The sequence below is a fragment of the Anomaloglossus baeobatrachus genome, chromosome 1 (genome assembly GCF_048569485.1).
Source record: "Anomaloglossus baeobatrachus isolate aAnoBae1 chromosome 1, aAnoBae1.hap1, whole genome shotgun sequence".
In the NCBI taxonomy this organism is placed as follows: Eukaryota; Metazoa; Chordata; class Amphibia; order Anura; family Aromobatidae; genus Anomaloglossus; species Anomaloglossus baeobatrachus.
This window is the reverse complement of record NC_134353.1, coordinates 129,235,655-129,249,324: the sequence shown is the minus strand read 5'-3', so window position 1 is coordinate 129,249,324 and position 13,670 is coordinate 129,235,655. Positions and strand designations below refer to the sequence as shown.

Genomic DNA, 13,670 nt, shown 5'->3' with positions numbered 1-13,670 from the left:
AAAATCATTAACTGTGCTCAAATACAATCAGGTCATTATCTTTTAGAATTCCATCCTTTAGATTTTGATGCATTTTATATTTTAATCCAAACACAAGAGTGGATATAAAAGAGGAAACGCATCCGGCCGTCACTCACTTTCCTCCTTTTATATCCACTTCAGCCTTTGGTTCAAAACAACTGCATACAATTGAATGTCGCCTTAACAGAGGACCCGTCACCTGGTCATTTTATTCCCGCTGCTCCAGAGTATTCCGTTTTTTCTTAAACCCGCCATAAGGTTTCAGAGATATTTAGTGTGAATTTTGGTTGTCTTTACCAAAAGGGCGAGGATCACACGGCAATTATGCAGAAGAGTCTAAAGACACGCTCCCCGAGAATATGTGCCTTGTTCAGTGGAGCAGAGGCCATTTTTTTGACAAAGTGACGGGTCCTCTAAACAATTTCCTAAGATGTTCGAGGAAACTGGGCCTCAGTATTGGGTCTGTGCAGATCTGACCAGCAAAGGAAGGGAATGATTAGAGAACTCCACAAGTGCAGATACAACACAAGCTTTACAAGTGGTACCCGCTACACACTGGATAGATTTCCAGTCTCCATTTTCCCATTGCTCGGAGTCTACAGGCCACGCACATGCCACATACTGAGGATTATACAGAATCAGTAGAAATCATTCTTGCTCATTAGGTAAAATTTAAATTGGTTTCCAAGCAACATGAGTTTACCAGTTTTAGCTCAGGTTTCAGCATTTGCAGGTTTGTTAGTTCCTTATAAATGTCCTGGACATTACAATTAGGTGACAAGGGGAGGCTGTGGCCTGGAAATCAGCTCATTTTTCTGCCCCCTGCAGGGTAAAAGCAGCATTACATCCAGCCAGTCATGCAGGGCTTGAGAGAACCAGATTAGGAACATGGAGCAACTCTCAATCCTGGCTCATAGCGGGGTGGGGGGAGCCCAAGACCCCATTCATTGTAGTCCATATGCCCTAACAGGATGATTGGACAAGAGCTGACCCCTTTAATGCTAATTAGTTCAAAGAAATTAACATAAATGAGAACTATACTGACATTAAATAAGGGCAGATACATGAATTCAGCACATTTAGAAATCCAAAATAAAATCTAAGGGTGTTCAATAGTGGTAAAACACACAAAAAATACTCTTCAAAAATGTGCATTGTATTGAAGCCCTGCTCCGGCTCCCAATGTCACAGAATGTAATTAAACAAGGCACTCCCGAACTTGAAAGTGATGCAAGTTTATTAAATGTGCATAAAAAAACGTTTTCGGTCCACAACGGACCTTGTTCAGTTGCACATTGGTGGAGTGGACTGGAGGCATAGGATGGTGTGGATATCGCGCCTCAACCATCCTATGCCTCCAGTCCACTCCACCAATGTGCAACTGAACAAGGTCCGTTGTGGACCGAAAACGTTATTTCATGCACATTTAATAAACTTTCATCACTTTCAAGTTCGGGAGTGCCTTGTTTAATTACATTGTACGGCTTTGGAACCTGAAGAGCACCCCTCTCTTGATATCCCTACAAGGAAGTGCCATTTCTTCTTTCTCCAATGTCACAGGAGACATGGCTGCACTCCAGGCAAGACCGGCTAGTGCCGTGCTCGAGTTTGACGTCGTGGCCAGCTACCCCACATCTGTACTGCACAGCATGCAGCAGCGTCCGGGGGGTGGGGGTAGAGGGAGGGGCAGGACAACCCATTTATTACATACATTAAAGTGAAGCTGTCAGGTCCAATATGCATCCAGAACCACGAGCAGTTTTGGATGTATATTTCTCATTCCTCCCTAGCAGTCGCTGTATCTAGCAGCATACATAAAGAGATCTTTAGAAAAAGTATTTCTAAAGATCCTTCATAATATGCTAATGAGGCCAGGGACTAGTTACAAGCGTTATTTAACCCCCAACTAGTCCACCTTCTTAGCATGTTAGTACACTCACAGGGGTGTACTAACATGCTATTCAATGCCCATTGAGTACCTGTGTCTGTTGTCACCGCCTCAGATGCCGGGTTTAGGGTCAGTGAGCATGATGAGAAGTCCCCGTCACTTCTGGTCATGCGCACTAGACCGCTCTGAAGCCGGAACATGTACACCCCGCTTCATAGTGCGCATGACCGGTGATGGGACTTCTGATCATGCGCACTGAGCCTAAACCCAGCGTTCTGAAGGGGAGAAAACAGACACAGAAACACATCACAGCTGATGATACTGGGCAATGAATAGCATGTTAGCACGCCCCTGTGGGTGTACTAACATGCTAAGAAGGTGGACTAGTCAGGGGAAATAACATCCTTGTGACTAGTTCCTGCGCTGATTAGCATATAAAGAAGGATCTTTAGAAATACTTTTTCTAAACATCACTTTATCTATGCTACTAGATACAGGGACGGATAGGCAGGGATTAGCAATATATACCCAGAACTGATTGTGGTCCTAGGTGCATACTGCACCTGACAGGTTCCCTTTAAGGTTAAACAACTCATATAGGTTGACTGGGTATCTGAATTACAGCTCATAGTGTGTATATCAGAACATCCCTGGCACAACTTAGGAGGTAAATGTGGCACTTTCTCCCCTCTCAGCAGCCTGTACCTCCCTTATAACCAAAGGTACCCTATAACCCACTAAGGAGCCAGAGAAGGGTGAGGCTGCAGCAGTGTCCCTGCCCCTAGAGGAGCATGTACACCATCCGCTACGTGGCGATAATGGGACCGTCAGTACAGGATGACTGCTCTCACCAAGTACAGGCGTTCAGTGCATCATGCTGGGGCCAGACTGCTACATACACCTTCCCATCTGCTTGTTTTCCATCTATCTCCACCCTTCACTAGCTCTAGGAAGCCACAAGTGTCAATGAATGAAGAAGGGAGGGTGGGGGGAGAAAGGGAAAACAAGCAGGAAGGTGTACTTAAATAATTGACCCACACCATGGTGTACCGAGCAATCATACGGTTTGAACAGCCATTATCTGCTGACAGAATCTCTTTAACCCCTTAACGACATGTTATGCACGTCATTAGTTGTCTCCCTGCCTTTAATGAGGGCTCGCACAACGAGCCCACATCTTTTTCCGCAGATGAAGGCTAAATTATTCAGCCTCTCTGCCCCTAACAGCTGCGGTTGTTAGCCAGTTAAATGCCTGTGTCAACCTTTACATTGTTCCTAGCCCTCATCGTCGTGCCCGTGTCGCGATCGTGAAACACTGATGAGTTGTCATGACAGACAGGTATAAGCTAAAGACCCCTGTGTTTGTCATCTCAGTACTCCTATGAAAGCCAGCCTGTGAATGGCATTCCTAGGAGACTGTGATTTCTTCTATATACAGCAAGGTTGTGGCTTTGCTGTACACAGAACAAGTCATCAGATTACTGCAGGTTAAAATCCACTAAGTACAAAGTAGAAAAAAAAAAATTGAAATACAGTGGAACCTCGGTTAACGAGTAACCCAGTTAGCGAGTATTTCGCTTAACGAGCAAAGCTTGCTGTAAATTTGTAACTCAGTTTATGAACAAAATACTCACCGCACACTCTTCCGGTTCCGTACATGCACCGCGCACTGACCCGCTCTTGTAGTCCACACAAACAGACACAAACACGCACACATATATTATTGCTCACCTTACCTTCCGTTCCGTTCCATCGCCGGCCTCATGGTTCTTGTAGTTTGCTGGTACAGGATGTGTATCTGGTAACCATCGCAACGATGGAGGAACCTGCTCTGGCAGCGGAAGTTCCTCCCTCGTCGCGATGGTTACCCGATACACATCCTGTTCCGGCGAACAATAAGAACCATGAGGCCAGCAATGGAACGGAAGGTAAGGGGAGAATAATATGTGTAACTTCCGTTCCATCGCCAGCCTCATGGTTCTTGTAGTTCGCCGGTACAGGATGTGTATCGGCAACCATCGCGACGAGGGAGAAACTTCCGCTGTCAGCCGCTACTCAAAGACAGCTGGCCAATCAGAGGCAAGCGGTTCCTACTTTTAACTTCAGTGCACTGGCAGCAGAAGTTCCTCCCTCATCACGATGGTTACCCGATAACACATCCTGTACCGGAGAACTGCAAGTTCCAGGAAGCCGGCGAGGGAACAGAAGGTAAGGTGAGCATAATATGTGTGTGTTTGTGCGTGTGTGGAATGGCACAATAGGCGACCAGGATGGGCCATTTAACAAGTTGTGGAACGAATTGTCTGCTTTGCAATGATTTCCTATGGGAAATCTTGCTTTGCTGAAGGAGCAACTTGGTTAACAAGCACACTCCCAGAACGGATTGTTCTTGTTAACCAAGGCTCCACTAGAAAAAAAAGAAGTTCAAATTACCCCCACTTTTTACCTTATTAAAAATTAAAAAAAAAATATCTATACATATTTGGTATTCCTACATTTGTAAAAGTCCAATCTATCAAACTATAAAATTAATCTAACTGGTAAATCGTGTAACAAGAAAAAAAAAGAAAAAATAGACAACAAAATTACAGTTGTCTGTAGCAACAACAGAAAAAGATGTAATAAGAGGCAATCATTTATATACCCCCAAAATAATATCAATAAAGTCATCAGTTCGGGGTGCACACCCCCCTCCCCCCCCCAAAAAAAAACAAACAAGCCCTCCTACAACTCCATAGCACAAAAAAATTAAAACGTTACAGCTCTCAAATTTGTGACCGATGCAAGATTTTTTTTTCTAATTTTCTGGGAAAAAAAAGAAAATCACTCAGATACCAAATATGTATAATTTTTGTTTTATATGTAATCGGACTGCTTGGAGACTCATACATAACAGGTCAATGGTGAACACGAAGGGAAGAAAAAAAAAACAAAAAACAGGATTGCTTTTTTTAGCTCCCCCGAAGGGTATACAGCTCTCTCTCCCCCCATGGGTATACAGCGCCCTTTCCCCCCCTCCATGGATCTACAGCGCCCTTCCCCCCCTCCATGGGTCTACAGCGCCCTTTCCCCCCTCCATGGGTCTACAGCGCCCTTTCCCCCCTCCATGGGTCTACAGCGCCCTTTCCCCCCTCCATGGGTCTACAGCGCCCTTTCCCCCCTCCATGGGTCTACAGCGCCCTTTCCCCCCTCCATGGGTCTACAGCGCCCTTTCCCCCCTCCATGGGTCTACAGCGCCCTTTCCCCCCTCCATGGGTCTACAGCGCCCTTTCCCCCCTCCATGGGTCTACAGCGCCCTTTCCCCCCTCCATGGGTCTACAGCGCCCTTTCCCCCCTCCATGGGTCTACAGCGCCCTTTCCCCCCTCCATGGGTCTACAGCGCCCTTTCCCCCCTCCATGGGTCTACAGCGCCCTTTCCCCCCTCCATGGGTCTACAGCGCCCTTTCCCCCCTCCATGGGTCTACAGCGCCCTTTCCCCCCTCCATGGGTCTACAGCGCCCTTTCCCCCCTCCATGGGTCTACAGCGCCCTTTCCCCCCTCCATGGGTCTACAGCGCCCTTTCCCCCCTCCATGGGTCTACAGCGCCCTTTCCCCCCTCCATGGGTCTACAGCGCCCTTTCCCCCCTCCATGGGTCTACAGCGCCCTTTCCCCCCTCCATGGGTCTACAGCGCCCTTTCCCCCCTCCATGGGTCTACAGCGCCCTTTCCCCCCTCCATGGGTCTACAGCGCCCTTTCCCCCCTCCATGGGTCTACAGCGCCCTTTCCCCCCTCCATGGGTCTACAGCGCCCTTTCCCCCCTCCATGGGTCTACAGCGCCCTTTCCCCCCTCCATGGGTCTACAGCGCCCTTTCCCCCCTCCATGGGTCTACAGCGCCCTTTCCCCCCTCCATGGGTCTACAGCGCCCTTTCCCCCCTCCATGGGTCTACAGCGCCCTTTCCCCCCTCCATGGGTCTACAGCGCCCTTTCCCCCCTCCATGGGTCTACAGCGCCCTTTCCCCCCTCCATGGGTCTACAGCGCCCTTTCCCCCCTCCATGGGTCTACAGCGCCCTTTCCCCCCTCCATGGGTCTACAGCGCCCTTTCCCCCCTCCATGGGTCTACAGCGCCCTTTCCCCCCTCCATGGGTCTACAGCGCCCTTTCCCCCCTCCATGGGTCTACAGCGCCCTTTCCCCCCTCCATGGGTCTACAGCGCCCTTTCCCCCCTCCATGGGTCTACAGCGCCCTTTCCCCCCTCCATGGGTCTACAGCGCCCTTTCCCCCCTCCATGGGTATACAGCGCCCTTCCCCCCTCCATGGGTATACAGCTCCCCTCCCTGGTACATAGATTCTTCAAAGGAATAAAGCTTCCCTCCCCTCCAAGGGTATACAGCTCCCCTCCAAGGGTATACAGCTCCCCTCCCTGGTATATAGATTCTTCAAAGGAATAAAGCTTCCCTCCCCCCCAAGGGTATACAGCTCCCCCCCCTCCCCCCCAAGGGTATACAGCTCCCCCCCAAGGGTATACAGCTCCCCTCCCCCCCGCCCCGAAGGGTACACAGCTCCCCTCCCCCCCCCCCAAGGGTATACAGCTCCCCTTCCCCCCCCAAGGGTATACAGCTCCCCTCCCCCCCCAAGGGTATACAGCTCCGCTTCCCCCCCCAAGGGTATACAGCTCCCCTTCCCCCCCCCCCCAAGGGTATACAGCTCCCCTTCCCCCCCCCCCCCAAGGGTATACAGCTCCCCTTCCCCCCCCAAGGGTATACAGCTCCCCTTCCCCCCCCAAGGGTATACAGCTCCCCTTCCCCCCCCAAGGGTATACAGCTCCCCTTCCCCCCCCCCCAAGGGTATACAGCTCCCCTTCCCCCCCCCCCAAGGGTATACAGCTCCCCTTCCCCCCCCAAGGGTATACAGCTCCCCCTCCCCCCCCCCAAGGGTATACAGCTCCCCTTCCCCCCCAAGGGTATACAGCTCCCCTCCCCCCCAAGGGTATACAGCTCCCCTCCCCCCCCAAGGGTATACAGCTCCCCCCCCCCAAGGGTATACAGCTCCCCTCCCCCCCCCCAAGTGTATACAGCTCCCCCCCCCAAGGGTATACAGCTCCCCTCCCCCCCAAGGGTATACAGCTCCCCTCCCCCCCAAGGGTATACAGCTCCCCTCCCCCCCAAGGGTATACAGCTCCCCTCCCCCCCCAAGGGTATACAGCTCCCCTCCCCCCCAAGGGTATACAGCTCCCCTTCCCCCCCAAGGGTATACAGCTCCCCTTCCCCCCCAAGGGTATACAGCTCCCCTTCCCCCCCAAGGGTATACAGCTCCCCTCCCCCCCCAAGGGTATACAGCTCCCCTTCCCCCCCAAGGGTATACAGCTCCCCTCCCCCCCCCCAAGGGTATACAGCTCCCCCCCCCCAAGGGTATACAGCTCCCCCCCCCCAAGGGTATACAGCTCCCCCCCCCAAGGGTATACAGCTGTCCAAGAGTATACAGCCCCTTGATCTGTATAAATCTAGCTGTATACAGCTAGGGTGTAAGGGTTAATCAACATGGCACTACACTGCAAAGTTGAATATTGGCGGGTTTGCCGGGGGGTTGGGGGTGTAAGGGATAATCACTGTGGCACTCCACTGCAGCCTTGAATATTGGCGGCTTTGCCGGAGGGCTGGCGGTGTAAGGGTTAATCACTGACAGGTTAATCACCGTGACACTACACTGCACATGGTGGGGTGGAGTCAGGGATCACATGATCAGCTCCTCAGTGTATGCAGAACTCTGCTGTGCTGGTTGTCATGGTGCTGGATGAGGTGAAGTTTATGTGTGGGGTCAGGAAAGATTGAGTGTGGATGTAGCAGAGCTGTGTGTAATGTGCGAGGGTGGAGCCGCGTGTGGTACTGGGTGGGGGGGCGAAGCCGCATGTGGTAATGTGCGGGGGAGGAGCCATGTGTGGTAATGGGCAGAGCCACCTGTGAAAATGTGCAAAGGGGCGGAGCCACGTGTGGTAATGGGTGGGGGGGGGCTTAGCCGTGTGTGGTAATGGGCACAGGTGGTGGAGCCGCGTATGGTAATGTACGGGGGCGGGATTAGCGAGTATTCTTCTATATATAGATGTATAGTCATTTAAAAGTACAACTCATGCGGCAAGAAACAAGCCCTGACATTGCTACATTGACGGGGAAAAAAATAAAACAAAAAAAAAAAAAACCAAAAAACCCAAAACTTAGGGCTCTTTGAATAGGGGGAGCAAAAAACAAAACCAAAAAGACGGTCACCCATCAATCGAGCATTTTGCTTATTAGTTGGGAGATCAGCAGCCTATTTTGACCCCACTGATCCTAGAGTGAAGGCATAATGATTAGTGATGAGCGGATGGTAACTATTCGTGTAACGAATCCCAAAGTACTAACCCGGAACTCATCACGAATAACGAACCTAATGAAAATCAACGGAGGACTTGAGCATTTTTCTTGTTCTGACGAATACCGAAATAGTACTCTGTTTTCGGTAAGCATCATCCGAACACGAATAATTACCGTATATACTCAAGTATAAGCAGTTTTTAGCCCATTTTTTTATGCTGAAAACGCACCCCATGGTTTATACTCAAGTGATGTTAAAAAAAAATAAAAATTTTCACCTGTCCTCCGTTCCTGCAGTGTCCCTTACCTGCTTCTTCCTGACCGCAGGCACACAGACCCCCTCCGTGATCGCTGCGTCATACCAGGAAGCAGCCCATATATTCTAGCATCTACCTCGTCATCTGCGCTTTACAGCAGTTACCGTAACTGCATTGCGGCCGCAAAGCATTCAACTGCAGTAAAGCAATGACAGCAGACGGTAGAGCGACGGCTCCGTGCACCCGCAGCGATCACGGAGGGGGTCTGTGTGCCGGCGGTCAATAAGAACAGGTAACATGACACCACAGGAATGGAGGACAAGTGATAATAATTTATTTCTTTTTGTGTATGTGAACAACGGCATAATAGGGGACAAGAAGGGAACCGGAATGAGGACATTACTAAAGCATGGGGCACATTATTAGAGGGCACATTGTTACAAGGGACAATAAGGGCATAGTAGTACAGGGCACAAGGATGGGGCACATTACCTTTTATTGGTATCTTTTTATTTTTGAATTTTACCAGAAGCTGCTGCATTTCCCACCCTAGGCTTATACTCGAGTCAATAAGGTTTCCCAGTCTTATGGTAAAATTAGGGGCCTCGGCTTATACTCGAGTATATACGGTACTATTCGCCCATCTCTAATAATTATATCCCATCACTTTTAGAGGACTGGCATAATGCTTTAAAAAGGGTTGTTCAATCCTTTCAGAAGGCTTTCCGTCATAGGCTGCAGTATCAAATAGTAAGTGAAAAAACAAACAAAACAACCAACTATAAAACACAAACCATGTCCAGCACTTAATGTATGCTGCTTATCTGCCGGGCTGAGGTCACATGGATGGCGCTGCAGCCAATCAGTAAGCTCAGCAGCTCTGAGCAGATGATGTTTTCTACTACATTGGTAAAGCAACGGAGCTCACAGATTGACTGCAGCACTGCAGAGACTTAGCGCTGGCGAGCAGGGCTGTGGAGTCGGTAAGCCAAACCTTCGACTCCGACTCCTCAAATTCTCTTGCACCGACTCAGACTCCGGCTCCGGCTCCGGCTCCTACATATATTGCTTATAGTTAGGTGAAAAATTTATTGTAGTACATGAATATGTGTATGTGAACATCAGACATTTAATAATTTTTATGATACAATAATCAAGATATTTGGATAGAACATAAAATATATTTATTGGAATACAACTTTAGAACACAAAAAACTGTAATAAATTGTAAATATGTAATACACTATGTAATATACAGTAGATTACATATATATCTTGTGTGTGTATATACACTGTATATATATATATATATATTACATATTTACAATTTATTAGTTTTTTGTGTTCTAAAGTTGTATTCCAATAAATATTTTATGTTCTATCCAAATATCTTGATTATTGTATCATAAAAACAATTAAATGTCTGATGTTCACATTGTACTACAATAAATTTTTCACTTAAATATAAGCATGATACTAAATGTTATTATTTAGTAAAATATTCAGCACATTCTGCATTGCACTCCTGTCCCCAATTTATTATATATTTTAGGAGTCGGAGTCGGTGCATTTTATACCGACTCCGACTCCGACTCCACCAAAATGAGCTCCGACTCCGACTCCACGACTCAGACTCCGACTCCACAGCCCTGCTGGCGAGGCAAGGAATACTCCACTATTTTTATAGTTACAACATTCTATGACTGGTTCCCTTTAGGAATGCAGCCTGTCACCAGGATTTTCGCATATAAGATAAAGCCAGTGCTATACTGGCACTATCAGGCTGATTCTATACATACCATTAGTGGTCAGCTTGGATGTTTAGGCTTTTAAATCCAAAAAAAGTAAAGTTTTACAAAAATCGTCAGCTTCTTGAATGGCAGCTGCAATGGAGCACATCATATATTCATAGTTATCCCCTCCCCCTGTTAGAAGTAGCATAAGTATTATACAAACGATTCACTTTGTTGCAGGACCTGTGTGAGGTCATACCCATGTGACCTGGTATCCAGCTTTGGTGGCTGAGGCCCCGCCCTTTCTGGTCACATGGCTAAGACCTCACACAGGTCCTGCAAGAGACTAGTTTCTTTAATACATATGCTAATTCTAACAGAGGGAGGGGATAACTATGAATATATGATCTACTCTTGTGCAACTGTCACTCAACAAGCAGCTAATTTTATAAACTTTACTTTTTTGAATTTCAAAAGCTAAACAATAGAGCTGACCACTACAGGTATGTATAGAATCAGCCTGATCGTGTCAGTATAGCACTGGCTTTAGGTTATATACGAAAATCCTGGTGATTGGTTCCCTTTAAGTGGGAAAACCCTTTAAAGGGAACCTGTCATCAGAAATTTTGCTTTAAACCTACATGTTTCCCCCTCTGCAGCTCCTGGGCTGCATTCTAGCAAGGTTCCTGTTGTTTTTTTGCTCCCTTTTAGACCAAATATAATATTTTATAAAGTTGTACCTTTTGGGATGCAAATTTTCTAAATCGTCCATGGGGGCGGGCTCTCTGGTGTCCGTTATGTCCATCCTGCCGATTTACGCCGTCCCCCAACGAGATTATGGGCGGCGCTGTGATTATCATCGCAAATGCCCGCCCATAATCTAGTGCACGCGCTTTCCCCTCTGCCTCCAGCGTTCTGCGCAAGCGCTGGCCGCAACCGGTGGTGTCCTGCTCCGCTCCTCCCATCCATTTCCTGCTACAGGGAAAGATGGGAAAGAGGGGACGTGCGGTCATCTGGCCAGCGCTTGCGCAAAACGCTGGAGGCAGAGGGGAAAGCGCGGGCACTAGATTATGGGCGGGCACTGGCGATGACAACACAGCGCCGCCCATAATCTCGTGCTTGCGCAAATGTCACCAGCGGTCACACTGTGCACGCAGTTAACAGTCCCGCTACAGTGGCACTGCGCATGCGCCGGACCACGGGCTCACTGGACGGCGTCCTGAAGTATGAAATGCTGCGTTGGGAGACGGCGTAAATCGGCAGGAGGGACATAACAGACACCAGAGAGCCCGCCCCCATGGAAGATTTAGAAAATTTGCATCCCAAAAGGTACAACTTTATAAAGTATTATATTTGGTCTAAAAGGGAGCAAAAAAACAACAGGAACCTTGCTAGAATGCAGCCCAGGAGCTGCAGAGGGGGAAACATTTAGGTTTAAAGCAAAATTTCTGATGACAGGTTCCCTTTAAGCCTACACAATGTGTCACATAGCAAGACATCAATACAAGAACTATATTTACTGGTCTAGTGTACATTTTGGGACTCAAATTAAGTATTGTGTGGTGACCATTGAAGAGACCGGGTCTTCACCTCTCCAGATCAGTGCGAAACAAACTCAGAATTCAGGGACAAATCTACCAAAGCACATTAGGCTAAGTTCACACATCCTGTGTTTTCAATCCGTCAGGTCCGTCAGCAACGGATCAGTCATTTTCAAGATGTCAACTGATGCAACTGATGTGTTTTTCACAGGATTCCTTTCACAGGAATCCTGTGAAAAAACTGATCAGTTGCGTCCGTTACATCCGCTGTGCGTCCGTTTTTTGACGGATCAGTCATGATCCGTCTGTGTTTGGGACAGCCCAGTGGGCGTGCCAAACATGCTGGGCATGCTCAGTAGAGCATGACGGAATCCTGCGCAGGATTCCGTTGTAAGACGGATTACAACGGAATCCTGCACCATAGACATGCATTACAAGCTTGGCGGATCGCGACGGATTCCTGCGCGGTGCGTTGTTTTCAACGGCCCGAAAAACGTTACATTCTGCGTTGCTACCCGCTCGGCGGTCAGTCAAAAACGACGGACCGCGATGCAGCGGATGCAACGCAGGGTCATCAGTCGCAATCCGTCGCTAATATAAGTCTATGGGGAAATACAGGATTCCTGCAAAATATTTTGCAGGTTACCGTAATTCCCCAAGGCGACGGATTGTGACTGATGCAAAACACAGGATGTGTGAACTTAGCCTTAAACAGTAACTAACACAATCTATTAGCAAGGAGTTCACCAGTCCTCAGAGATTGGGAGTTATATTCCACAGCATCTACACAAAAATGGGTACTGATCTGTGACATTGATGGTATATGCACAGGATAAATGTCTGAAGGTTAGGCTACTTTCACACCTCCGGTTTTTGCAATGCGGCACACTCCGGCACTTTGCAGGAAAATCGCAACCGGTTTTTTTTGCTGCCGGTTGCGTTTTTTCTGCATAGACTTTAATTAGTGCCGCATTGTGCCGCAAGGCCTTGCGTTCCATCCGGTTTTTGCCGCACGCGGCAGATTTAGCCGATGCGGCGGCCGGATGGAACGTTGCCTAGCACGTTTTTTCGTGCGGCAAAAAAACCCGCATTGCGCCGCATTCGGCCGATGCGGCGTATTTTTCAATACATGCCTATGGCGGCCGGATGCGGCAATAACCGCATCCGGCCGCCGCATGCGGTTTTTGCCACTGCGCATGCTCAGTAGCATGCCGCAAGCGGCAAAAACCGGACGGGCCGCATGGGAAAAACTTATGCAAAGGATGCGGTGTTTTCACCGCATCCGTTGCATAGCTTGCACAGCCGGATTGAGCCGCAGAGCTCAAGCCGGATGTGTGAAAGCAGCCTTACCGGTGCCACCCCGAGATCTCACAGTAAGAACTCATCTCAAGCTGCCAGAAAATGAGAGGTCAGCGCACAAACACAAGTCTCTCCATACACTTCTAAAAACAAAAATAATGCATACATATCCAAGATGGAAATATTCTAGTTAAAGCACCACACCGGTGTTTTTTTCTTTTTACTATACTGCTGGAATGGTGCTTTAAGTCTAAGGGGTACTTTGCACGCTGCGACATCGCTAGCGATCTCATTAGCATGTGAAATTCTAGATCGCAAGTGCGAGATCGCACATAGGTCATTTTACGCATGTCTGATCTCGAAAGATCGCACTTGCGATCTAGAATTTCACATCGCTAACGAGATCGCTAGCGATGTCGCAGAGTGCAAAGTACCCCTAAGTCCCCAGGCTTATTGTCACCCTCCAGCGGCTTCATTTGTTATCAGTCGTCCCCTTTGGTCTGTGGTGATTTGTGACCTGCCGGCAGCTCCAGTGTTTCATGGAGAGCACCAGAGGTCATAACTCAAGTGTATGAGAGCATCGTTGTGGGTTTCATAAACTTG

The 13,670-nt window shown here is 48.5% G+C and overlaps 1 protein-coding gene across 4 annotated transcripts in view; it reads right to left on the bottom strand.

Moving 5' to 3' along the window:
• Positions 1-13,670, bottom strand: part of FIP1L1 (factor interacting with PAPOLA and CPSF1) — a 165,248-nt gene that overhangs the window by 75,380 nt on the left and 76,198 nt on the right. The gene's annotated exons all lie outside the window — the stretch shown is intronic.